This window comes from Saccopteryx bilineata, chromosome 5 (genome assembly GCF_036850765.1).
Source record: "Saccopteryx bilineata isolate mSacBil1 chromosome 5, mSacBil1_pri_phased_curated, whole genome shotgun sequence".
Taxonomy (NCBI): Eukaryota; Metazoa; Chordata; class Mammalia; order Chiroptera; family Emballonuridae; genus Saccopteryx; species Saccopteryx bilineata.
The window spans coordinates 107,949,733-107,975,661 of NC_089494.1; the positions used below are offsets into that span (position 1 = coordinate 107,949,733).

Consider the following 25,929-nt stretch of genomic DNA (forward strand, 5'->3'; position numbering starts at 1 on the left):
TTTTATGAAGCATTTAACAAGGCTTAGGACATTGAGTGACAGCTTTTAAAATCCTTCTACAATTATTATTCTTCTAAGAAAAAATCATATATGACTCCTCAATCACTTGGATTTTGCGATAACTTCATGAAAATAGCATTTTGTAGCAACAGGAGCTGTAAATGGCAACGCTAGTCACTTTCTTTTTTCTGTCTGTAGTCTCTTAAAGTGTTTCTCACATTGGGAAGGACGAGGTAATTATCCCAAGGAGGGATCAATGCCTAAGATTGGCAAGGCAAGAGAGCATAAGCTGTTAGCTGCTCTAGACGAGTCATCATCCCCAGCTCAGATAAATTACATTCTAAGAACTGGATATTATTCTAAAGTCACTGTTAATAATCTCCAAGGAAATGGCGGGTAGCAGATAAGCTACTGGACCAGCAATGGAAAAATATAATCTTCATTTTTGTAAAGGGAAAAAAAATTCTGAAAACCACAGCCCAGGAAGCTTGAGATTGATGCCTGGGAAATTTCTAGAAAGAAACAAAAGAAAAAGACATTATCACTCAGATACAGCATAAGCTCACTAAAAATAAGGTATTTCCTTTTTTTTAATAGATAAGAAAAATCCAACTCTTAGCCATTAGGTTGCCCTGACACAATGGCATCAGAATTTCAACGAGGCATCTATTTTCTTAACTCATGATAATGTTCAATGAAGATAAAAGAATGTATATTGGCTGATCAGTCTGTTGGATAGCTGTATAATCAACTGTCTCACTGTATACAGATATGGCCAAATAATGACTAATTAACATAGAGAAATTATCCAGAATTATGCCATAGAATTCCATCCTTAGAACTATATTATCCATCATATTGTGTCAATGCCATGAAGAATAGCACTCAAGCTTTTAAAGCTGTACAAGGTGGGAAGGGAAGCTAACTGTGACTGTGTCTGTCAGAATTCTATATACCCCTACAACATCTTCATATCCTGAAATAGTGGGCTGTAATAAACAAGATAAAAGTTAGCAGAGCTTAATGTTAGTTCCTGAATGTCTGGCTTAAAAATCGATATATCAAATCATGAGGCTTAAAAGCAGCTGGTAAAAACTTGGGAGAGTAGTTGGTTGAAGATAAGCTCAGTATGAGTCAAGAATGTACTAAAAGCACCTGATATACATTATTTTTAAGTACTCATGGTATATTTTCTAGGATAGATCACATGTTAGGGCACAAAACAAATATCAGTAAATTTAAGAAGATTGAAATCATATCAAGCATCTTCTCTGACCACAATGACATGAAACTAGAAATCAACTACATTAGGAAAACTGAAAAACACTTGGAGGCTAAAAAGCATGTTATTAAATAATGAATGGGTTAACAATGAGATCAAGGAAGAAATAAAACATTTCTTGAAACAAATGAAAATGAACATACAACAACTCAAAATCTATGGGACACAGCAAAAGCAGCCCTACGAGGGAAGTTCACAGTATTAGGGGCATACCGTCAGAAGCAAGAAAAAGCTCAAATAATCAAAAGAATGAGGAAAAGAATGACAAACAAAATCCAGAGGATGTTGAAGGAAGGAAAAAGTAAAGATCAGAGTGGAAATAAATGACATAGAGGCTAAAAAAAAAAAAAAAAAAAAAAAGAGCAATGAAACCAAGAGCTGATTCTTTAAAAAGGTAATTAAAATTGATGATCCTTTAACCAGACTCATCAAGAAAAAAGAGATAGGACCCAAATAAATAAAATTAGAAATGAAAGAAGAGAAGTAACAACTGACAACTGACAGAAATATGAAGGGTTATAAGAAAATACTCTGAAGAACTATATGTCAAGTAATCAGACAACCTGGATAAAATGGATAAATTCCTAGAAACATACAATTCCAAAGGTGGAAAAAATCAGAAAACCTAAGCAGACCAATTTAAAAAATTGAAATTGAAACACTTATACAAAAACTTCCAGCAAAAAAAGTCCTGGACCAGATGGCTTCTCAGGCAAATTTTACCAAACATTCAAAGAAGAACTAACACCTATCCTTCTCAAGCTATTCTAGAAAATTCAAGATAATGAAAGACTTCCATGCTCATTACAAAACCAAGTAAAGACACTACAAAGAAAGACAACTATAGGCCAATATCCCTGATGAACATAGATGCTAAAATTCTCAAAAAATATGAGCAAACTGGACCCAGCAATACATTAAAAGAATTATACATCATGATCAAGTGAGATTTATTCTAGAGAAGCAAGGCTGGTACAATATTCTCAAATCAATAAATGTGATTCATCACATAAACAAAATGAAGGATAAAAATGACATAATCATATCAATAAATACAGAAAAAGCATTTGATAAAGCGCAGGACCCATTTATGATCAACACTCTTCATCAAAGTGGGAATACACAGAACATACTTCAACATAATAAAAGCCACATATGACAACCAATGGCCAACATCATACTCAATGTGCAAAAACTAAAAGCAATCCCCATAAGATCAATAACAAGACAGGGGTGCCCCCTTTCACCACTCTTATTCAATACAATACTAGAAGTCCTAGCCACAGTAATTAGATAGTTTGAAGAAATAAAAGGTATCCAAATTGGAAAAGAAGAAGTAAACTGTCATTATTTGCTGATGACATGATACCGTACATAGAAAACCCTAAAGTCTCAGCCAAAAAGCTACTAGACCTGATAAATGAACTTGGCAAGGTGGCAGAATATAAAATTAATATTCAGAAATCAGTGGCATTTTTATACACTGATAATAAACTTATCAGTGGACAAGTGGATTCAAAAGCGGCAGTACATATACACAATGGAATACTATGCAGCTGTGAAAAAGAAGGAAATCTTACCTTTTGCATTGTCATGGATAGACCTGGAGATTATTATGCTAAGTGAATAAGCCAGGCAGAGAAAGACAAGTATCATATGATCTCACTTATATGTGGACTCTAATCAACAAAGTGAACTGAGGAATGGAAGAGAGGCAGAGGCAGAGGTAGGGTCACAGGGAGCAGAGGGACAGCTGTCAGAAGGAAAGGGGATGAGGGGATGGGATCAAAGCAGGTGAAGGGATTAGTGAAATTATAAATATATAACACAGAGATACAGATAACAGGACAGCAAATCCTAGAGGGAAGGGGAGAGGGAGTAAGGGCGGGGGAAGGGTGTGTAATGGGGGTTAGGGGTGAGGGTTTTATATTGAGTGGGACACTTGAATCCATGTTAACACATTAAAATAAAAAATTTTAAAAAAGGCAAACAAGATGTTAAGGAATCAAAAAGCCATGTTTTAGAAAAATATGGGGAGAATGCCTACTTAATTTGGGAAAATAAAAATTAAGACATTGGATCTGTAAATATTTTTAAAACTTTTTAATGGAAATACATATAGATATATTTACTATAGATCTTAAGTCAAAAAGAAGTTAATGAGCAAAGGTTATAGGGATGAAAATTATTCTAAAGAAACAATTATAACAATTAGAGGCATTCAGGTATAGGATGAGTTGTTTATTTGGAGCTAACAAGCTTTTATGTATAAAAGCATTGACAAAATAAAAGGTTGAGTGTGAGGCTTTTAAAAGAATGATTACATTAAATGGGATGCTCATCCCAGATGACTCTAAAATGCAGTTACCTGTGGGAAGAGGCTTTTTGTACAGTAGTCATACTATTTCTTACTTAATGCCTATGATAGCTTCAGGCATGTGGAAGGAGATCTTTTTTCTCTCACAGAGACTAGAATGTGAGCACGAGTCTCTAACAGCAAGGCATCTTTGTATCAAAATGGTAAGATTTAACAAAGGTTGGAGAGAATATGGAGCAAAGAGAACCCTCAGATACTGTTAGTGGAAATATAAGTTGTTGTAGCTACTAAATACGATGAAGGTGACTCAAAAAATGAAGAATGGAACTGCTATCTGATCCAGCTATTCTACTTCTGAGAATATGAAAACACTAATTTCAAAAGATATATGTATTCTTATGTGTATTACAACATTGTTTCTAATAGCTAAGGTACAGAAACAATCTATGTCCATCAATGGATGAATGGATAAACAGATGTGATATGCATGCATGTGTGTGTATATATATGTGTGTTTGTTGCCTTTGCAACAACATGGAAGGACCTAGAAGGTATTATGCTAAGTGAAATGTGTCAGACAGAGAAAGACAAATACTATATAAAATCCCTTATATGTGGGATCTAAAAAAATAAATGAACAAACAAAAACAAACTCATAGATACAGAGAAGAGACTGGTGATTACCAGAGGAGAAGGGGATTGTTGGAAGACAAAATGAGTAAAAGGGGTTAAGTGTTTGATGATGGATGGTAACTAGACTTTTGGTGGTAATCATTTTGTATTATATATAGATATCACATTCTAATGTTACACCTGAAGCTTATATAATACATATACCAATTACCTCAGTAAGTTACAAAGAGTAAATTAGATGTCTTTAGGTGGGAATTTATCAATATATACCTCTAGGCTAAACAGAAGAGGCTTCTCTAAATTCTTGTCAAGAAGTAAACCTGAGGCTTTTCTGCCCTAGTGATCTGAATCTTCAAAATGTCCAAGTAAGAGTCAGGTACATACTCAGATGATTTACCTAATAAGCCAAGAATTAGGTTAAGTTGGGGGGGGGGCATGTATATTCAACCACAGACACATCTAATTTTGATTAGGTGATAAATGATTAGAGTTGAGGATCAAAGGTTTTTTTTTTTCAGTTCTTAGGTATTTGTATTTCTTGACACATATTCTAAATGTTCTGCCCCTATTTTTAAGTAAAAATTATTGTTTATATCTATGGATTTATTAACAAAAAGAGTCAAGCTAGATGAAGCACATAATGTATATTAGGCAATATACTGAGTTCTTTAAAAACATTATATCATTAATTTTCTTGAGAACTCTAGGAGGTAGATACTGTTATTATCTCAGTTTTACAGATGAAGAAACTATAGTTTACATAATTTTTAAAACTTGCTCAAATTGCTAATAAATGACAACTGAGTTTCAAATGATGTCAGATTCCCATCTGTGAACCACAACACTGAAATGGTGTGGGTTCATAGGCAAGATGCACTGGGTGCAGCCCAGTGGTTAATATAATATTATATATATAATATATATTATATACATGTATTTATATAATATATAATATATATATATATAAAATACATGTTTAAAACATTATTTTGGAATTTCAATAACAAATATTTCAATTATGGCACAAAAATAACAATTCTGGTACATAGAATAAATTCAGAAAATAAATTTTCTCCAAAATAGCAAATTGTTCAAGTAACACCTGTCAAAAAAAAATATTCTTTCTTACCTCGAATCCCTTATCTATCATGTAATTTTGGCTATTTGGAGGAGGGTTGCTGTTTTTCTGCCTTCCAAACAGCTAAGGTCATCTGCTGTCAGTTTCACGCCTTTCCTCTCCACCGTCAAATCAGTGTCCTTTCCCTCCCTCAGCCCTCACTGTAATGAAGGGTTGCACTCTGTTTGGAGTGTTCGCAGACTGTTTCCACATTTCATCACTCTCCCTTCCCCTTTTGTCCCACATCTGGGCAAATTGATAAGAAACTCTGAGTGCTCCCTCATTTGGTGCAGTTAGAGAGTTCAAACCACGCAAGCTCTGACCTTTCCAAGACATTTCCAGACCTACTTGAGGCCTTATCTCCCCAGAAAGCTTCATTTTTTGAGTAATAAACCTTTTCATACTTTCCTGCTATGTATATGTTTTAGTCTCAACATCCAAACCAAATTTCAGATGGGTGTGATGGATGACAGGAACCCCTCCTACTTTACAGCATGATCCCTCATCTGGAAAATGCCGTCTGCTTCTATAGTTTTGTTGGCACCTTTATTAATAGCTAATATGTCCCTCATCCAGTTAAATCAGTACTCAGTTCCTTTTGTCAGACGGTCTGTGGACAAATTCTTATAAAATTTCTAGTACTAGATAATTATCTCTTCTGTTAGCTGTTCCAGAAATGAGAACAGGATGGAAAGGTATCCAAATCTGACAAATCAGCCAGACTCCTCTTACCTATACAAAATTATAGATGAAATGTCTTTCAGTCAATTCCAAATCAATTCCTATTTAAAACTTTTAGAAAATTAGAACTAAAAATAGAATTTCTTACTAGGATAAAGAATATCTCAATTTGGTAGTAAGTAACACTCTCAATAGGAAAATATGCTGTAGTTATAAATTACAGTTGGGACCCATAACGCCAGTGATTAACATACTTACTTATTGTTTTGGAAGTTCTGCCATATTCTTTAATCTGTGATTCACAAGTAAAAACATGGCTATTGGAAAAGAGCAAAAATATATTGTTATTTGCATGTGAAATTATCTACACTACAAACCTGAGAAAATGAGCTGGAAGAAACCTGAGAGGCAATACAAATACAATAGAATAATCAGATATGAGTATTATAAAATTCAGCAATTTTTTGTCAGTGATGAATAATGGTTCAAAAATAATTCAGGAAAATAAGTGTATAATTGTAATGAAGATCATTTAATATTTTTAAAAAATGTGTAACCATTTAAAGAAAACTATAAAATTGGGAGAAATAAAGAATGTAATAAAGAGATATACCATGTTTCTGGATGGGAAGACCAAATATTTCAAAGCTATTACTTCTTCCCAAAATAATTTAAAGGTTGAATTAAATTTTAAATGAGATGAAAACCAGTTAGATTGAGGGAGAGGAATGAGGAGGACATAATAAAATGGCTCCACAGATTATATATTAAAAAGAAAGAAAATATTTGGAAGCAGAGGAATAACAAATGATGGCCTGCTCTATCAGGTATTAAAATGGTATGAACTTACAGTAATTAAAGCAGCATCATTATGGTTGTAGCTCAGTAGATCAATAAAACAGTATAAGTCAGTGCTTTTTAAGCACTGGTCCACCAGAAATTTTGTGCCAGTCTGCAAAAGAGTTAACCATCCTGATGTTTTCTGAAGATAGACCCAATGATCTTAGTTAAATTTGTTTATGCTCAGGGTGATTGCTACTTATCAGCCTTTTTCATTGATGAAAATACTATTGAGGTTGTCTTAGATATCTTTGAAACCTGTAAGCTCATTCAAACAACCTTTTCACTGTGTAGAGCATTTACAAATCATGCACAGTAGACAAAAAGCATGTGGACAAACTTATGTAGTATTTAGTGTATTGTACATGTGGAGTTCGGAAATCAAGCACTAGCTCATACTGTGTTGCTGTTATATACAAGAAGATAAAATTTTATACCTTGTGTGTTTTTGTTTCTGGATGGCTAGGTTATACACGGACTCTTAACTCCCATCCCTTCTCTCTGTAGTTCATTTATTTCAAGCTTGTGCAAGTAGCATTTAGACAATCTTAGGTAGTGTTCAATGCATCGTACATATGGAGTTCAGAAACCAAGTACCAGAAACCAGGGCACCATAATGCCCTGTCATGCACAGTATGACACTTTATCTGTTGTGTGTTTCTAACCTCCACCTCTTTCCATTTTATTCATACTTGCGCAAATAGTTGTACATATATTTACCTGTTCAGAACACATCTATATTGTTTGTAAATAAATTATTGTGTTTTAGTGTAATTGTGCTTCTCCAAAAGCGAATAGTCAAAAGTAGTGATGACACTGAAAACAAACCAAGGACTAGTGCTTCAAGTTTAAAAGAAATATGTTGATAATTTGGAAGGTGCAACAAAAGCCAAAAAATGAAAAGAACACTTGTAAGGCAGTAAGATAAGGAGTATTTAAACCTTGGTTTCACTGTAGCACCTGGCAGTGAACTGTTGCCACAGCCCTTGTGTGTAGTATGTTCTGAAACTCTGTCAAATGATACAATGAAACCTTCCAAACTCATTCATCATTTGCATTTGAGTCATTGCGATTATGTTGAGAAGTCACTGGATTTTTGAGGGGAGAAAAGATTATACAACCAAATAAAAAGTCATAAAATTTAAATGAAGAAAAGATGACTAGTGACACATTGCTGCTTTTAGCATATTTTTTAGCTGTTCTTCAAATATCAAAATTGAAAAAAATCATTCACTATTGGTGAAGAATTAGTAAAGCTTTTCATCTTAGATGTCAGTTGGGAAAGTTTGAGTCCTCAAGCCACACAGAAATTTGAGACTATTCCGCTTTTGGACTATACCGTTCAGAGAAGAATTGTTGATATGGCCAACAATATTGAAGAGCAAATTGTAGAGGGATTAAAGAAATCGAAATGTTTTGCCATTCAACTTGATGAATCAACTGACACGAGTAACCATACTATTCTACTTTGCTTTGCAAGGTATATTGATATAATTAAGGCTTTAGGGAAGAACTACATTGTTGTTTTGATCTACCTGGTCAGACCACTAGTTGAGAGCTACTTAATGCTCTTAATGAGTACTCTCAAGCAGAGGGCTTCAACTGGGGAAAGTGTGTCAGAGTGTGTATGGACAGTGCTGTAAGCATGACTGGGCATAGTTCAGGGGTAGTTGTGAAAATAAAGGACGTCGCACATCCAGAAGTGTTGTCCATGCACCGTATGATTCACCAGCAGCATTTAGTTGCAAAGAAATGTTCCCCTCAATTGAACACAGTGATGAATGACGTAGTGAAGATCATCAATAATATTTGTAGTCAAGGTTTGAACTCCAGACTGTTCATAACACTATATGAAAGCATGGATTCACAACACCAACATCTCCTTCTTTGTACAGAAGTGAGGTGGCTTTCAAGAGGAAGGATTCTTTCATGCCTTTGTGAGCTAAGAGAGGAAGTGAAACAATTTCTGCAAGAGTGAAACTCTGCATTAGTAGAGCTTTTCTTGGGTGAAGAAGAATGGATGGCTAAGCCTCACCTCTGGTAGCAAGTGGATAAAGCATCAACCTGGAACGCTGAGGTCACTGGCCTGGGCTTGATTGGTCAGACACATATGGGAGTTGATGCTTCCTGCTCCTCTCCCCCTTCTCTCTCTCACTCTCTCTCTCTCCTCTCTAAAATAAATAAATATTTTAAAAAATGTTTGTTTGGTTTTTTTGTGACAAAAAGAGAGAGACAGAGAGAGGGACAGACAGCCAGGAAGGGAGAGAGATGAGAAGCATCAATTCTTCGGTGCGGCACCTTAGTTGTTCATTGACTGCTTTCTCATATGTGCCTTGACTGGGGGGCTACAGCAGAACGAGAGACTCATTGCTTAAGCCAGTGACCTTGGGCTTAAGCCAGCGACCTTGGGCTTCAAGCCAGTGACTACCTTTGAGCTCAAGCCAGTGACCATGGGTCATATCTATGATTTCATGCTAAAGCCAGCGATGCCTGCACTCAAGCTGATGAGCCCGTGCCTAAGCCGGATGAACCCATGCTCAGGCCAGTGACCTCGGGGCTTCGAACCTGGATCCTCTGCATCCCAGTGTAATGCTCTACCCACTTACCACTGCCTGGTCAGGATAAAAATAAAGATTTAACAAAAAGAATGGATGGCTAAGCTTGCATATATGGTGGATATATTTAGCCTCTTCAGTGAACTAAATAATTCTCTTCAAAGTTTAATATAAACATTTTTACATTAATAAATAAAACAAATACATTCAAAAAGAAACTTGTTCTTTAGGAAAATTACATTCAGGAAAAGGATGTAGAAATGTTTCCACTTTTCCAAGACTTTTTGATTGCTGTAGACATCAACTGGAAAATTCATGTTTAATATAGTAAGACACATTTAAAAGTGTTAGTTCAAAACTTTGACCACTATTACCCTGAAAATGAGGATCCCCATAAAGGTAACCTCTGGATCAGTAACTCATTCATGGAAAATGTCAACTCCTGCTCCCCTAATTATTGTGTAAAAGAAAAACTGATAGATTTATCTTCTGATGTCATTCTGGTGTCCAACCATAAATACAATCACCGTTACAATTTTGGATATCACTGGAAGAATATCCATCTCTTAGTTATGAAGCTGTTAGATTTTTCATTGTATTTTCTACTACCTACTTGTGTGGGAAGATTTTTTCGGCCCATCACTAATGAAAACCAAACAGAGAAACCGAATGAACATCAGTGCAGCACTGCTTCTCTCAGAAACAAAGGAACACAGCCGATTTCTCACTGGCTTTACTTGAATTAAATATTGCTCTCTAGAAATTTCAGTTGTAGTCTATTTAAAATATATATATTTTTTAATAGTTGGTCTGGTTATTTTAGAGAATTTTCTTTATAGTAGTATAATTAAAAGATAATGTCCAAAATACTAATGATGGTTTTTATTTCTTCCTTTGTGGTCTCTGAAATAATTTTCTTATTTCCACTGATTCCCCAAGTATAAAAATGTTGAAAATCATTGGTATAAGTCATCTGGCAAATATGACCTCACCATATAGATAAGGGATACCACATATCAACAAAAAACAAAGTTCATTCTATATATGTTCTGCCAAAATTTTATTACTATTTGGGAAGGAAATAAAATCCTTACCTACAGCATAACATAATACAAATCTCATATGGATTAAAGAGGTAACTGTACCCAAAAAAGAGAACTGAAACATTATTAAACATGAAGAAAATAAAAGTGACTGTGTAATTGCTCTTTTGTATGGAAAAGACTTTCTAATTAAATTATAAAATCAATGAAGGAAATCACAAAGGAAAAATAAGATTTTATTTGACTTTATAAACATTTAAAAGTTATGAACATGAAAATATCACAAACAAAATTAAAAGAGAGGAAAGGAGAAAACATTAAAAGTATAATAATACTTTGCTATTCCTGATATATGAAGTTATACAAACTCATAATGGAAACATTGTGTCAGGAGGCCAGACAAAGATCTGAAGACACAATTCACAGAAAAGGAAATGTCATTGCTAATAAGTACAGGAAAAAAAAAACATGAAGTAACAAAAGAGGATGTTTTGCCTATAAAATTGGCAAAATGTTTAGATGGTACTAATCAGTGTTGGAGCAAAAGAGTGACAATCACAGTTGCTCCTCAAGGTGCGTAAAACTTGATACAGTCTTTCCAAAAGGCCAGGTAGCCTTAAGGATTGCAAAAACATTGTTGGGTTTTTATTCATTAATTTTACTTTCAGGGCTCCATCCGAAAGAAATAATCCATGATTTAAAATGATTTTGTTGTTGTTGTTGCCTGACGAGTGGTGGTGTAGTGGATAAAGCACTGACCCAGAACACTGAAGTTATCAATTTGGAATCCCAAGGTCACTGGCTAGAGCACAGGCTAGTTAGTCAGTGTGGGGTGGCTGGCTTGAGTGGGGATCATCCACACAATCCCAAAACTCGCCAGTTTGAACCCAAGTGCTAGTATGAAAAGCCCAAGGTCGCTGGCTTGAGCAAGGGATCACTAGGTCAGCCCTGGTTAAGGCACATACGAGAAGCAATCAATGCACAATTAAAGTAAAAGCAATGATGAGTTGATACTTCTCATACTCTCTCCCCCTTCCTGTCCCTCTCACTCTTTCTCTTTCAAAATTAATTAAATAAATAAATAAAATGAGATTTTGGTTTAAGCACAGTTTTTTCAGTATTATTTTTAATAGCAAAGTAGGAAATGGTTAAGATATCCATAGTATATGTCTGTACTAGTGCATTCATGAAATGTTACCAAATAATTTTTAATACTGTTGGAAATATCCACATTGTTTTAAGTGAAAATGAAAATTATCATCTAAAAATGGACTGTAGTATACAACATATATTTGCTATACCTCTGGAAAATGATCCTGTAATATTAATAGTGGCTCTCTAAGAGTTGTGTAATTTTGAGCAATTTTTATTTTCTTCATGCTTTTGTGCATTTTTCACAATTTTCCAGTAATCCTCTATTGGTTTTGAATCCAGAAAAATAAGAATTTCATTCCTCCTGGACAGCAATCCTTACCTTATTTGTTTCTTACTCTCAAATTTCTCCAAAGAATAGAGCTTATTTGTTCATAGAATATAGATACTCCACCCATATCTGTTTCCTTCTCCGTGAGATGAAAATGATACATGTCTAATATATTTAACTTACAATGATATTGTGAGAACAAATTGAGTTAAAGATGAAAACATGATTTGGAAGAAAAAGAATATAATAAAAATACAATGAGTTGAAGTCTGTTAACATCTATTTCTCAAGTCAACGCATTAAAGAATTTTCAGTGACTATCAGACATGAGCCTGTGCCTCAGGTTAAATAATAATGCCTATAAGGTGTTAGTTAATGAAAATTTTAAATGTATATATATCAACCTCTAGAATAGTGCTATCCAAGAAAACTGTCTTTAGGGTTGGAAATGTTCTTTATCTGTGCTAATAAGATACTCATGTAGCCAAGCATGGCTGTTGAGAGTTTGAAATGTGACTGGTATGACTGGGGCATTGAATTTTTTATTTAAATTAATTTAAATATAAATAAGCACCAATGGCATGTGACTACAGCTCTAAGATGTAGCATTACTGTAAATCAGTCATTCTCTTCAGTGCTTTCCATGTATTATCACATCTGAACCTCACAACACCTGTGATTCAGGTAGGATATATACCTCCACTTCAGAGGTGAGGATTCTGAGTGGCAAAGAGGCTGACTGACTTGCTCAGGGTGAGTGCTAAAAAGTGCTGGAAACAGAAGTCACACCTTTATAGGCAGATGCCAGAGCCACCCCTCCCATTCATGCTCCTCAGGCCTCCCTCATATATGCACGGCACCCTGCAGTCACATGCAGACAGAAGTGACAGGCTACAGTGGAAGTCAAATAATTTTATGGGATGATCAAGACTTTGTCCCTTGTTGGTGAACCCTCTCTGCATCTCATGTGTTGTTATCTGCTCACATGAATTCCCCATCAATGTCCATCAGCCATGAAAGCAATGATGTCAAAAGACATCAAGAAGCCTGACGTGTGCTGGCGCAGTGGATAAAGCGTCCACCTGGAACGCTGAGGTCGCAGGTTCAAAGCCCTGGGCTTCTCTCTCTCTCTCTCTCTCTCTCTCTCTTTCTCTCTCTCTCTCCCTCCTTTCCTCCCCTTTCTCTAAAATGAATAAATAAAATCTTAAAAAATAAGACATCAAGAAGGGTTCTCAAGGCTGCACATTGGTTAAGTTCCTGACTTTTTCTTGAACCAAGCCTTTCACACTGAAAATATCTTATAGCCAAGGTTCCAGACTGCAAACAGGTGAGAAGGTAAATTCGCTGAGTACATTTGAAATATTTGGGCAGCTTTTAATGTACTCTACAGGACATGACAAATGAGTGTTTGTGTAAATCAATAAGCCTGTCTGTGAAGGGACTAATGGTTTTATGTGAATAGCAAGGCAACACACATAGAGACCAGTACTCTTGTTTCCTGTCAGTGTTTTTAAAGTTCACTGTCATAACTCTGTTCCCCTTGACCTTTATCAGTGATACCTAGCAGAGATTTGCGTTAGTTGAGTTCTAACTGGACATCTAACCTGTCAACCCTTGTCCACTTTCCCTCAGTGCCTGATAAATCCCTCCTCTCCCTCCTCCCTCTTTTAGATTGCTTATTTCCTAACTATGTCATGATTACCCTTTGAATAATAATTGACTTTATAAGATTTGAGAATGCTTCATTCCAGATAAATACAGATTTTTTTCTTTGATGCCATAAAGTCAGGTTTATTGTCATTGTGATGCACAATAATTGCTCATGTGTGAACATTAAGTCAAACTCATTATGTATAAAAATCCTGGAGTCCTCAAGCGCTGTAAGACTAAGAGCTCTAATACTAATAGAAAATGAGAACCATTGGTTTTTGAAAAGCAAAATGCTTGTCATCCAAAAGTATGAAAAAGTCTTATCTTGGCTCTCAAACATAAGAAAATATTGTAACATCATTATGGCTGAAAACCCTCTACTAACATTTGCAAAATGCAACCAGCCCCGTTCAAACTCCTGCATATCCTTCATGCAGTTAACGCAGGGGTGACTCTGCCTTGTGCTTCCTAAAGTAGTTACATAGTCCTGTCTTCATAGACCCCCAAAGCTGCATTTTTACAACACAGTTATTCTAGGGCAGCTTTAAAAAGTAGAGACTGGTTTACATGAGGAATTTTAAATAATTTTTCTATAACGAATATATTATACTGACACAATCCTACTTTATTTAACATCTTTACTTAATGCATTTCCACCCAGAGGTGACACATTTAAGTGGAATTGCACTGGTTCTATTCTGCTAATTAACATACACATGTGGAACTCAACTCAACCTTATTGTGAAGAGTTCCCTGGCGGTAAAGACACAGTTCCAAGACTATGCAGTATTAACTACCACTGCACCAGAGCAGTTGTAGGGTTAATTACAATGGTGTGAGGTTGGCCATGTTTTTGAGGTGATGTTTCCTTCAGAGCAATTGACTAAATAATTGTGCTCTGACGGCCATGGGACAGGTGAAACCCAGCAGGTGTGAGACCTGAGCCTGGAGCTGTCACAACCTGTTCCCACTTACTTGATCAAAGAGAACATGCTCTGTTAGGATGTCTCTTCAAGTAAATTGGGCACAAAATATCCCACCTTTAAGGATAAAATTAGCATTTGTTTAATATCCAACTTATCAGAGCAAGTGATCCAAATGGTCAGTGTAATGGGTAGAAGGACAAAAAACAAAAAAGTAGAGATTTCATTTCTTTGTAAGAGTCTAGATTTGATGAAATTGAGATCTCTTTTAGCTCTGGTATTCTTGCATCTGATAAAAAATAAATTACAGCAGCTGTATAAATGGTCATTATTTTATATTTCTGGGCTGCAGTGTCTTTCCTTTATAAAATTATATAATTAGATTTGATATTCTAATCCTTCTAACTCTTAAAGTATATGAAACAATTTTTTCTTCTTTTCCAAGTGAGAGAAAGATAGACTTTCACATGTGCCCCAACTGGGATCCACCCAGCAACCCCCATCTTGGGCCAATGCTCACAACCAAGCTATTTTTAGAGCCTGAAATGGAAGCTACAGGGAGCCATCCTCAGAGCCCAGGGCCAATGTGGTCAACCCAATCAAGCCATGGCTGTAGGAGAGGAAGAAAGAGAGAAGGGTGAGGGGAAGAGGTGAAGAAGCAGATGGTCACTTCTCCTGTGTGCCCTGACTAGGAATCAAACCAGGGACTTCCACATATGAGCCGATGCTCTACCACTGAGTCAACGGGCTGGGGTCTATATCAAATTTTTACATAAAGCAAAAGTGACATGTAAACAAGCCTAGCTGTGGTATTATTTATATGTATATATGAATATATGTGCATCCCTTCCAGAGGACATTTGGCAAAATTTAAACTTTGGTGTCTAGACTAGGTGAGGTGGATGCTACTGGCATGTGGTTGTTGGAGGCCAGGGATGCTGCTAAACATTCTGTAATGCTCAGGGAAGCCCCCCAAAACAAAATATTACCTAACTCAAAATGTCAATAGTGCTGAGGTTGAGAAACCTTAGTTTGTATGTATGGATAAGTGTGTATATGTGTTTTGGTTTGGGTTTTTCATTTTATATCTTTTTGTTTTATTCAGTTTACTCCAAGGGTGAGATCAGTAGTAATCAGGAATCACAACCATTATTTTGAGTAGCTCACAAGTCTTATGAGTAAAACCTGAAAAACAAATGTTATACAAGTTGCATAGGAAGTACTTCTGGAGTTCGCTGTCATGATAACAAATAGAAATTATATAAATGCAACAGGTGGTAACATTTAGAATAGTACTTATAACCTGTTCATTCCTAGGCAATATGGGTCCCTGTTACAAGTGCTTCATTTATCACCGCTGATTGCCTTTGACATGAAATAGGACTCTATTTACAAAACTCTTCCTAGACCTTGCTCTTGCTGCACTCGAGTGGTTCCAGTTCCTATGGTGTTGGCATATGCTATGTACACGCATGCAGGTAAACTGCATACATACCGTCTCATTATATAGAATTGTTCTTTTTTTATAATTTGTTTAAAACAGATCACCAAGACATTGTTTTCCTAGCCATCTGTTGAGACATGAAAATAAGCTTTGCTGTGTATAGCCCAACATTTCATCCATGTTTGTCTTAATGAGACTTCGTTCTGGTTTGGTTACCCTTCTCCTGCTCAACAGATTGCTTCCACGTCTGGTGTAGAGAAACGAGGCCAGCTAGGCTCTGGGGTTCTAGCAGAAGGTGGGTGACCCTCTCATGGGAACTCAAAGAGAACAAGTAGGCACCACATATGTTCAAAATTTTGTAAAAATAATTGTTGGAATAGAAGTTAAAGTATGATTTTCTTCATCAACTTATAAGAATCATGATTTTATGGGTATTTATTTAATGTAATTACTAGATGCATTTTTAAAAATCTGGGATTTTTTAGCTGTATGGAACTTGGAGATTTTCTGGTCTAGTAGCATTGGGAGAAGAAAAGAGAGCCAACAGAGGTGACGTGGCTTGATCCAGGTCACACCGTAAGTAATGCCAGAGCTTGGGTCATGTGCTCCTGGCCGTTTCCTCGGCCACATCATGCTGCTGGGAAATGGTTTTTAAATCATCAAAGTACAGCTAAAAAGTCAGTGTGCACAATGACTCAATATAATCCTCATAAAATGATGTATAATTCAAATAGAAAACAATTTTAAAATCTGGTGGCCGCTAGCTTCTTGATCTGCATGTCTCTTGCCGCACCTGAGCTGGGCACGGAAGTGTTCACTCTCCTTTTATTCAGATCTCGACAAAGAGTCACATTTAAAGTTTTTCCCTCATCCCTCATCATCTCTGGGTTTTGACTCTTTAAGAATATCTGCCAATTCCCACTCCCCCATACAAAGCAACCCAGGGAATTTTAAAAGCTAGAATGAGAGGCATTAGGGTGGTATATAAATGTGCTATCTTTCTTTTTCTTCCACAGTTTTCAAAGCAAGTCCTGCTGCCTGCCCATTCTCTAAAGAGGAGTGAAAAAACACCTACCTCTTTTTAGCTCTTAGACATGTAAACAGGAAATGTGATTTCTAGAAGGATATTCTGTTTATTATAGTAAAACCATTGAAAGTTCAGAATGGTGTTCCTGGCCAGCTGGCTCAATGGATAGAACATCGGCCCCATGTACATCCCAGGTTCAATTCCCAGTCATGGCACATAAGAGAAGCAACCATCTGCTTCTCTTCCCCTGCATCTCCCCCTCCTCTTCTTCTTCCTCTCTCACAGCCAGTGGCTTCCTTGGTTCGAGCATGATCCCAGGCACTAAAGATAGCTTGGTTGCTCTGAGCATCAGCCTCAGGCTCTAAAAATAGCCTGGTACTAGAGCATTGACCCAACATGGGGTTGCCTGGTGAATCCTAGTCAAAATACATGCAAGAGTCTGTCTCACTATCTCCCCTCCTCCCATTTAAAAAATAAAATAAAATAATTTTAAAAAGAAAGTTCAGGATGATAAAAGTGATTTAGAGTACTTTGATTCAATTAAGTCTGTATGACCTGGAGAAAGCCACTACATCTCCGTAGCATCAGGGTACTCATCTATAAACTGGAGGTAACAACAATCTCTCCACAGTGCTGCTGTGAGGATTACATGAGATAAAGTATATTAAGTGCTGAGCATGGAGCCTGGCACACAGTAATCATCAGTGCTTGTTAACTCTCATTGTTGTCGTTATCGTTTTCCCCAGCACCCTGCTTTCTCTGTCACAGCTACAACAGGGCTATGGCCCTGGCTTCCATATTAAATTAGAGCCACATTTCCAACTCCTGAATTGATCTTTTCCAGTTTTTACTCTCACATCTCACATAAACAAAATGGAACTTTTAATTCTTCAAAAAAGGAATAATTTGAAAACTAAGTAAAGTTCAAGGGTAACTAACTCTTTTCTCAAGGCTATATCTTCTGTAGAATTTTTAACTCTAGTGAAATTTTTGGGGCACCAAGTGAGAGAAGTAAGTCAACGGGTGTGTCCTTCTAGTTTCAGCTAAAGGCATTAGCAAAACTCAATTATACTTAGACACGAGCACATAACCTTTCTCGCACTCCCTTCTTGCAGAACAGCGGGAATCTTTAAGTGTCTGTGTGTTGCTGAGTTTGCTCTTGCACACTCATGTTGGAGACAGATGGAAATGGGAGCAGGGCTGAAAGAAGCCTTCCATTGACTCTCTATCCATCTACTCCACCAACGGGAAACGTCGTTGTCCTTAATGGAAAGACCAGAGGTTATGCTTGATAGTGAAGTTTAATCACAACTTCCCTGAACTTACTACCATTGTCTTTGTGAATTCTTAAGCAAAAGGACAGTATTCTTCCCTAAAGAGAATAGGGAGAGCTAGAGTACCACTTGGCATCATTGAACGAAAGAATTTCATGAAAACATGCAAACAATAGAAAGAAGGAGAGGGGTCAAGGCGTGGCTGACATACTTTGCTTGAGAATGAGTTATACATTTGTTGTGATTTTTGTCTTCTCTGTAAGAAGGGGAAGAAAATCATTACATGGTAAAGACTTCATTCTAAAAGTCTCCCTTAACACTATTTATCTCAGATTTCTCTTCATTTCTATTAAAGCCTGTGTCACCCTCTCAGATTTCATGTCATCTTTATTTCTCGTCTCTCCTTCTCATCCCATTATTGGGAAGGAGCTGATGAATCTATTCTGAGTTCTCCCTCAAATGTCTTTGTTGCTCCCCTTTGATGCCACATTTTACATCAGGGGCCAGTTGTTCCTTGCCAGGAATGCTGCTGTAGCATGTTTTCCGATCTCCCCATTTCCCTTGCAGCCCCTCTTTGTCACTGATGCGAGGGCTTGTTACCTAAAATACACATTTGGTCATGGTCGTGGTCCTTCATGGCAATATCTGTCTCCCTCCCCTTCTCTGTCTTTCCCTCTAATTAGTTGCACCTGCTTCCTGCCCCCTGACCCTGTCACTGGGCTGCTCAAGTACGCCAGAGCCCTCCAGGACTCCCTTGCTTGCAGGCCCTGCCTGGTGCTCTCTTACGTGTGTGTGTGTGTGTGTGTGTGTGTGTGTGTGTGTGTGTGAGAGAGAGAGAGAGAGAGAGAGAGAGAGAAATGTGTCTTCAGACAAGAGCATAAAATGTATATTTACAGTTCAAAAATTATAATGAAAAAGGTTCAATTATTTTTACTAAGTCAACAAATAAAATATTGCCAGTAGCCCAGACCACCCCACACCCACCACCATGGGCTCCCTCTTATCTCAGCTTCCTTTTTCCCCATTAGAGGCAATAATTAACATGATTTCTATAATAGCCATGTCCTTGCTTTAAAAAATAGTCTTAGTTTCCATGTATTTATTTCTAGCCATATAATTTAGTTTTTCCAGTTTCTGAAACTTTCTATATAGAATAATGTTGGAAACTCTCAGTGTGTGTGTATGTGTGTGTTTAAGCATATATTCTGCTTCTTCCACACAGTGCTTTTATTGCAAGCTTCCTCGTTACATAGGTAGCTCTATCCCGCTGTACTTTTGCGTCTGTGGATTTCCATTACATAAATGTACCACAGTGTGCTGTTTGTCTTCATTTGGAGTGTTTCCATCTGAGGGCTGGTGAAGAAGCCATATGGATGTATGTCTGTGCCCATCCTGGTATATATGTTCATGGTGAGACAGGGGGTTCTGTTGTGGATGTACCTAGAAACGGCGCAGCTGGGTCTTAGGTATGAGTACCTTCTTTGTTAGTAGGTTAAGACAAAGTGTTTTAAAATGAGTGTACTAATTTACACTACATCAGTGGCCTGTGAGAGTTCCCATTGCTGACATACTCACCAACACTTACCATATAAATTTTTCCAATTTCTGGCAATCTGATGTGTGTGTAATGTTATCTTTGTACTATAGTTTTAACTTATATTTTTAAGTGATTTTTTTCTTTTGGGTTAAATGATTCCTGGATCACATGTGTCTGTACTTATTTCCTTCCCTTGTTTGTCTTTTGGTTCCTGTATAGTTCAGAGGTCAAAGACTCCTGTTCCTTAAGGAAGCCCCAGGTGATTTTCCAACCAGAATTTCCTGATTTTGCAAAGTGGAAACAAACACCTGGTCTCTTGCACATTTTTCGGGCTATGTTTGTTTATATTTTGTTCTTCACAATATTTCAGGAATAAGGACTGCGTTTATAAAGAATATATCCCTGTAACATAGTCTCTTTCAGTTTCTTTATAAAAGAGTCAACACTACAGTGTGTCCATAAAGTCATGGTGCACTTTTGACCAGTCACAGGAAAGCAACAAAAGACAATAGAAATGTGAAATCTGCACCAAATAAAAGGAAAACTTTCCCAGTTTCATACCTATTCAGTGCACTTTGATGTGGGCTCACACACAGATATTTTAGGGCTCCTTAGGTAGCTATCCCATGTAGCCTCTATAGACTCGTCACTGACTGATGGCCTACCAGAACGGGGTTTCTCCACCAAACTGCCGGTTTCCTTCAACTGCTTATCCCACTGAGTAATGTTATTCCTATGTGGTAGTGCTTCGTTATAAATGTGCCGATATTCACGTTGCACTTTGGTCACGGATTTGAATTTAGCGAGCCACAGAACACACTGAACTTTCCTCTGTACCATCCACATCTCGACTGGCATGGCCGTGGGCTGCTCCACTGTATACACAGTGTTACGTCATCATCTGCACATGCGCACATGCTGCCACATCATCCTACAGAAACTGGGAGGGTTTTCCTTTTATTTGGTGCAGATTTCATATTTCTATCTTTTGTTGTTTTTCTGTGACCAGTCAAAAGTGCACCATGAATTTACGGACACACTGTATATATACCTCCACTGTCTAGGGGTCTTCCATCAAATGAGGTGATAAGGTTAGTATAGTAACATGATTTTCTGCAAACCAATTAAGTTTTGTATAGTTCAACTTCTAAAATCACTGATAGTGCCACAAATACTGTGTACTCAGCAAAGTGATCAAATTCTTTCACAGTTCTCAGTTCTGTGAAATTTCTCTGTGACTGTCCTAAAACCACAAAATTCACTCTACACCCCCTGCCCAGTTGGCTCAGTGGTGGAGTGTCGGCCTGGTGTGTGAATGTCCAGGTTCGATTCCTGGTCAGGTCACACAGGAGAAGTGTCCATCTGCTTCTCTACCCTCCCCCTCTTGCCTCTCTCTCTCTCTCTCTCTCTCTCTCTCTCTCTTCCCCTCCTGCAGCCATGGCTTGATTGGAGCAAGTTGGCCCCAGGTGCTGAGGATGGTTCCATGGCCTTTGCCTCAGGCACTAAAAAAAGCTTGGTTGCTGAGCAGTAGAGCAATGCCCTAGATCAGGCGTGGCCAACAGTTTTTGCCCCCAGGCCAGATTAAAAAGAAAACTTTTTTCATGGGCCTGATGACATATTAAAATTAAAAAATGTTAAATACAAAAATGATTCGTTTAAGTAAACAAAATTTTATGTAATTTATTTATGAATAAATGCAAGTGAGTGAAAAAAATTTTAATATACAATATTTTAATAAACATATATTTTAATAAAAATATAATTACATACCATATAAATATCCAAACTGTATCACAATCAATCAAAGCAATATTTAATTAATAGAATGAGCATGAAGGGGTTATATCGCAAATAAAACAATTATTTTGTTTTACAAACAGCCTGGACACGTTTTCAGTTATCAACTGCAGCTATTGTCTATGCTACAATGCCACTTGATTCAGCACACTTGACCAAAAAAATAACAAATTATTTGACCTTGGTTGCACACTGACAAACTCTGCCTAAAAGAAGGTGGGTTTCACATCGCCGCTAAACGTCAAACAGTTTATATTGAGTACAGATGAGTACAAAAGTTGTAAATCTTTATAATGGATTTTTTTTAAAAAAATAAAGAAGTATTGTGAATCCATTTGACCAATTATTGGAAGTTAACCCTAGATTAGTCACACATGGAATTCTTTTCCGTGTATCACTATCTTCTTAAATATTTCAATTTCCAATAATCAAAGATGCTTCTGCTTCTAAGTAACTGAGATTTTAAAGTAACGGAGAATATTAAAAATTTAATCGCGGGTCACATAAACTCATTACGTGGGCTGGATGTGGCCCACGGGCCATATGTTGGCCATGCCTGCCCTAGATGGTCATAGCATCGCCCCCTAGTGGGCTTGACGGGTGGATCCTGGTCGGGACACATGCGGGAGTCTGTCTCTGCTTCTCCTCCTCTCCCTGAATTAAAAAATATATATATATATATTAACTCTAGTCCCCTTACTGTCTGAAAGTCATAGATTTGGTGTTCTTGAAAACACACCTGGTGAGGGGGGAGTAAAATATGTTAAAGGTTGTTTTTGCTAAGACTTTTAGAGTACCTGAAGTTTGGGCTCTATCATGATTTTAAAAACACTTGATATATCTTGAGCTCAAGTATGGAAATTTATAAATTGCTGAGGTTTTCAATTTTAATAGAAATACTTTGACAGTACTTTTATGTTTAGAACAATGAGATGTTTGTACCTGTATAAAAACACTCACTGTCAGACACACAAATCTTTACATCTCTGAACCCATACAAGTCTGAGTCCCAAGCACAATCTTTTATAAGGCAAGTAGCTCCATTTTCCTCTTTTAGTTTGGGGAAGGAGTGAGGCATGGGGAGGGGGTCAGGGTGGAGGGAGGAATTGGACAGAAGGGATGACCAGGTTAATCTACTTTAGCAAGCAACGAAGGCAGCAACCTCATTAATGAGGAAGAGAGTATGTATCTAACAGCTTGATGGTGCTTTATCCTTGAGTTTCCAAAACCGACTTGTATAAACAGACCTTAGGAAGGCAGTGGAGCTGGGAATGGTGCCTCAGCTGAGGCCCGATGGTCACCACTGGGTCAAGTCAACCTCTGGATAAAATTCCAAGCAGAACACGACCATTAAACCCTTTGTATCAGCAGATAGAAATGGGCGCTTGCACCATGTGAGAGCCACCCTTGAGCTCTTTGATAGACAGGAGCAGCATGTGTGGAAGCCAGCGCACACCAGCTTTTGAGAGCCAGTTGTTAGTTTTGCAAGAATTCTGTGAGCCTGTCATTAAACATGGCATTTATTGTTAATTAAATTATATCAACTTACATTTAATTAAAGACAAAGGCACTATGTACCCAGGGCTCATCACTTCCTATTTATTTTATAACATTTCACTTTTCTCTGAGCTCCGTGGCGGCTGCCGTGCCCCATCCCCTCCCTCTGTGGTTGCTCAGTCTGTCACGGTGGGACGTACACCATGGGAACTGCAGAGGGACCAAGCAGGCTCTTCTTTCCCGAAGAGCCTCAGGTACGCATGGCCGGCAGGCTCCTGGGGAGGAGTTTGTTGTTTTAAGGAGCTGAGGATGTGATCCGTTGCTGGGAGCTTGGAGGCCTGCGTGACACTGTATCTGCCTGTGTGTCCACTTGTGTCTGCCACAGCCCACTTGATTATTCTCACTCCATGTCAGTCTGAGGGATCTACGTGGACTTGTTCATTGTTGTTGATAATGTTGAGGTGTGTGGAACAGGATGAGTAACTGTGATGATTTTCCAAAATGTCAGACTGATGGCCTTTGTAAATGGCAAGGGTTTGCAAAGTCAGTTTGAGCAAATCAAGGAACAGAACCTTGGCAACGTGAAACAGACGCATTTATCTCTCTAAACCAAGAACATTTCTTTTTGTGACCTGAGCTGCTGTCCACGCCCCTGGGATGCCAGAATTGTACATGGGGAGGGTCAGTGCAGACGGTCTGGGCACCAGCTGTGTTCCAGGCACAGCGCAGAGCAGTGCAAGCCTCTCGGGAGCAGCGGAGGGCGCTGCTGTCACCAGGCTGTACAGCGTTGCCATAGAGTTGAAAGGTAGGCACTTGGGTTAGTGGCATCCACAAATCAGATGGGTAACTTCACAAATCAGTTTGGGAAGACCTGTGAGTAGCACAATGTTCCTTTTAGCTGCCATAAGACATGGTGGTTAGCCTGAGCCAGTCCTTCTAGGCCTGACAAGAAAGCCTCGTAGGTGACCATTGTTGATAAAAATTCATGATGAAATGCAGGGCCCTGCCCCAGATCATCCTGCATCCCTGCAGTCCCACCTGCTTTCTATGTCCTACATTGCCACAGTGAGGGATCTGCTCCGTAACCCTCTCCGCAATGCAAGTCCTCTCGGGGCTTGCTTTATCAGCGTTGAATCCTAATGTGAAGGAAGGTATGTTACTGTCTCAGAGGCAGGGTGTCCTGTAGGGAGGGGTGTTGATAAATGGTCACCTGGAAGAGGGAGTAGGAGATGAGAGAGAAGTGAGGGGAAAGGACAGAAGAGGGAGGGTGCAGGTGGCAGGAGCTAGCGCCTGAAGCTAATCTGTGTGTGAGGTTGTTTGAAATCCCTGGTTCTGAGGGCCCAGGTTCCCTTCTCTTGGCTGAAATCTCCCCAGGCAACAGGACAGATTCTGTTCAGATGGAGCTGTCCAGTTTTCAGGTGGTGTTTGTTTTTCAAAGAACAGAAGGAAAATGACATTGATTGAATCCTGTAGCGAAAGCTCTGTTAGATACATTTCACATTCATCTCATTCAGCCTCAGAGAGTGATGGGTATTTATTACTGCTCCTGTTTACCACGGAGGAGACAGGCTCAGAGTCCAAGTGATTTGCCGGAGGTAATGGGAGGCGAGAAGCAGCGCCAAGATCAAAATAAACACTTACCTGACTTCAAAGACCAGACCTTGTTCCATTATAAAACATAAAAGGGAAAGAGAAATCAAAGAGGCGCACTGTGACCTCCAGTAGCACTCACACTTTCCTCCTGGGATGATGCATCCTTCTCACACTCCAACAGCCCGCGGACTCCACACAGAGATTTCTGTCCTGCATCCCCCCAGAGGCAAGAAAATTATTGAGCTTTCTTTACTGTTTGCATTAGGGAAGTATTGCCTTTTGTTACTTTCCAGATATAATTCAATATCAAATAATATTTTTCCAAATCACGCACATTTTTTTGTTCTGTACACACACATGCACACACTGATGTATGGGAAAAGAGGCAGACTCATAAACAGAATTAAGAGAAATCAAAGCAGCAAATATCATGTTTTTAATCTGTCTTCAGTGAATGTCTTCCTGATAAATGCCCTATGAAATATGCAGATGAGGCATTGTGGAAGCCGAGAGCCAGCACCTCAGATCTGTGAAGGCTTTCTGGTAGAGATGCAAATGTGGTGACTACTGCCAGGCCCAGAGGAGCAGTAAGAAACTCCAAAACGCTTCAGAGGAGATGAGAGCCTGGGCACCACTGGGCGTGGCAGTGCCTTCTTTCTGACACTGGTCCATCTGAAACAGGCTCTCAATGTGTATGCGCCAGCATCTCCGGGGACCTGGTTAGAGATGCAGTCACAGCTCCTGCCCTAGGCACACCACATCCAAATACTGATGCTGCCCCGTGGCCTGTGACCTCGCTTGTACACTAAGTAGGCAGATGTGTACTCAAATCTGCAAATCCCTGGTCTAAAGCCCACTCCAATGATTTAAATTCTGGAAGTACACAGAGGTTTCATTGGGAAGTGTTTTCTAGTCCACTCTTCAAAAATGAACCTGTGGACAGGTCCCGCATAAGATGGTCTCATTGCATGGGACCCTGAACTTCTTGAGACAGGGTTGCCACTTAATTTGATCTAGGTACCCATGCCCTGTTCTGGCCTGTACCAAGTGGGCACTCACTTCTAAGGTTTTCTGAGTGTGAGAGCAAGGACATTTTAAGAGTGTTGTGCCTGTAAGGCACACCTGTGTCCATGTTTATTCCTGTGGTGGATGAGTAAAGCTTTTAACTATTTCTCAAAATTTTCTAGGATGACAAACTTTGCCTCCAAGATGCACAGCAGCCCTAGACATTGCCTGGATATGGAGACTGTTGCTCTTAAATACACGTCATCAGTCGGAAATACCCTTAGCCAACCA

General features: G+C 38.3%; 1 protein-coding gene across 7 annotated transcripts in view; it reads left to right on the forward strand.

Annotated features, from left to right (window-relative positions):
* The window catches only part of NCKAP5 (NCK associated protein 5), a 1,181,736-nt gene that overhangs the window by 923,603 nt on the left and 232,204 nt on the right, over positions 1 to 25,929 (forward strand). The gene's annotated exons all lie outside the window — the stretch shown is intronic.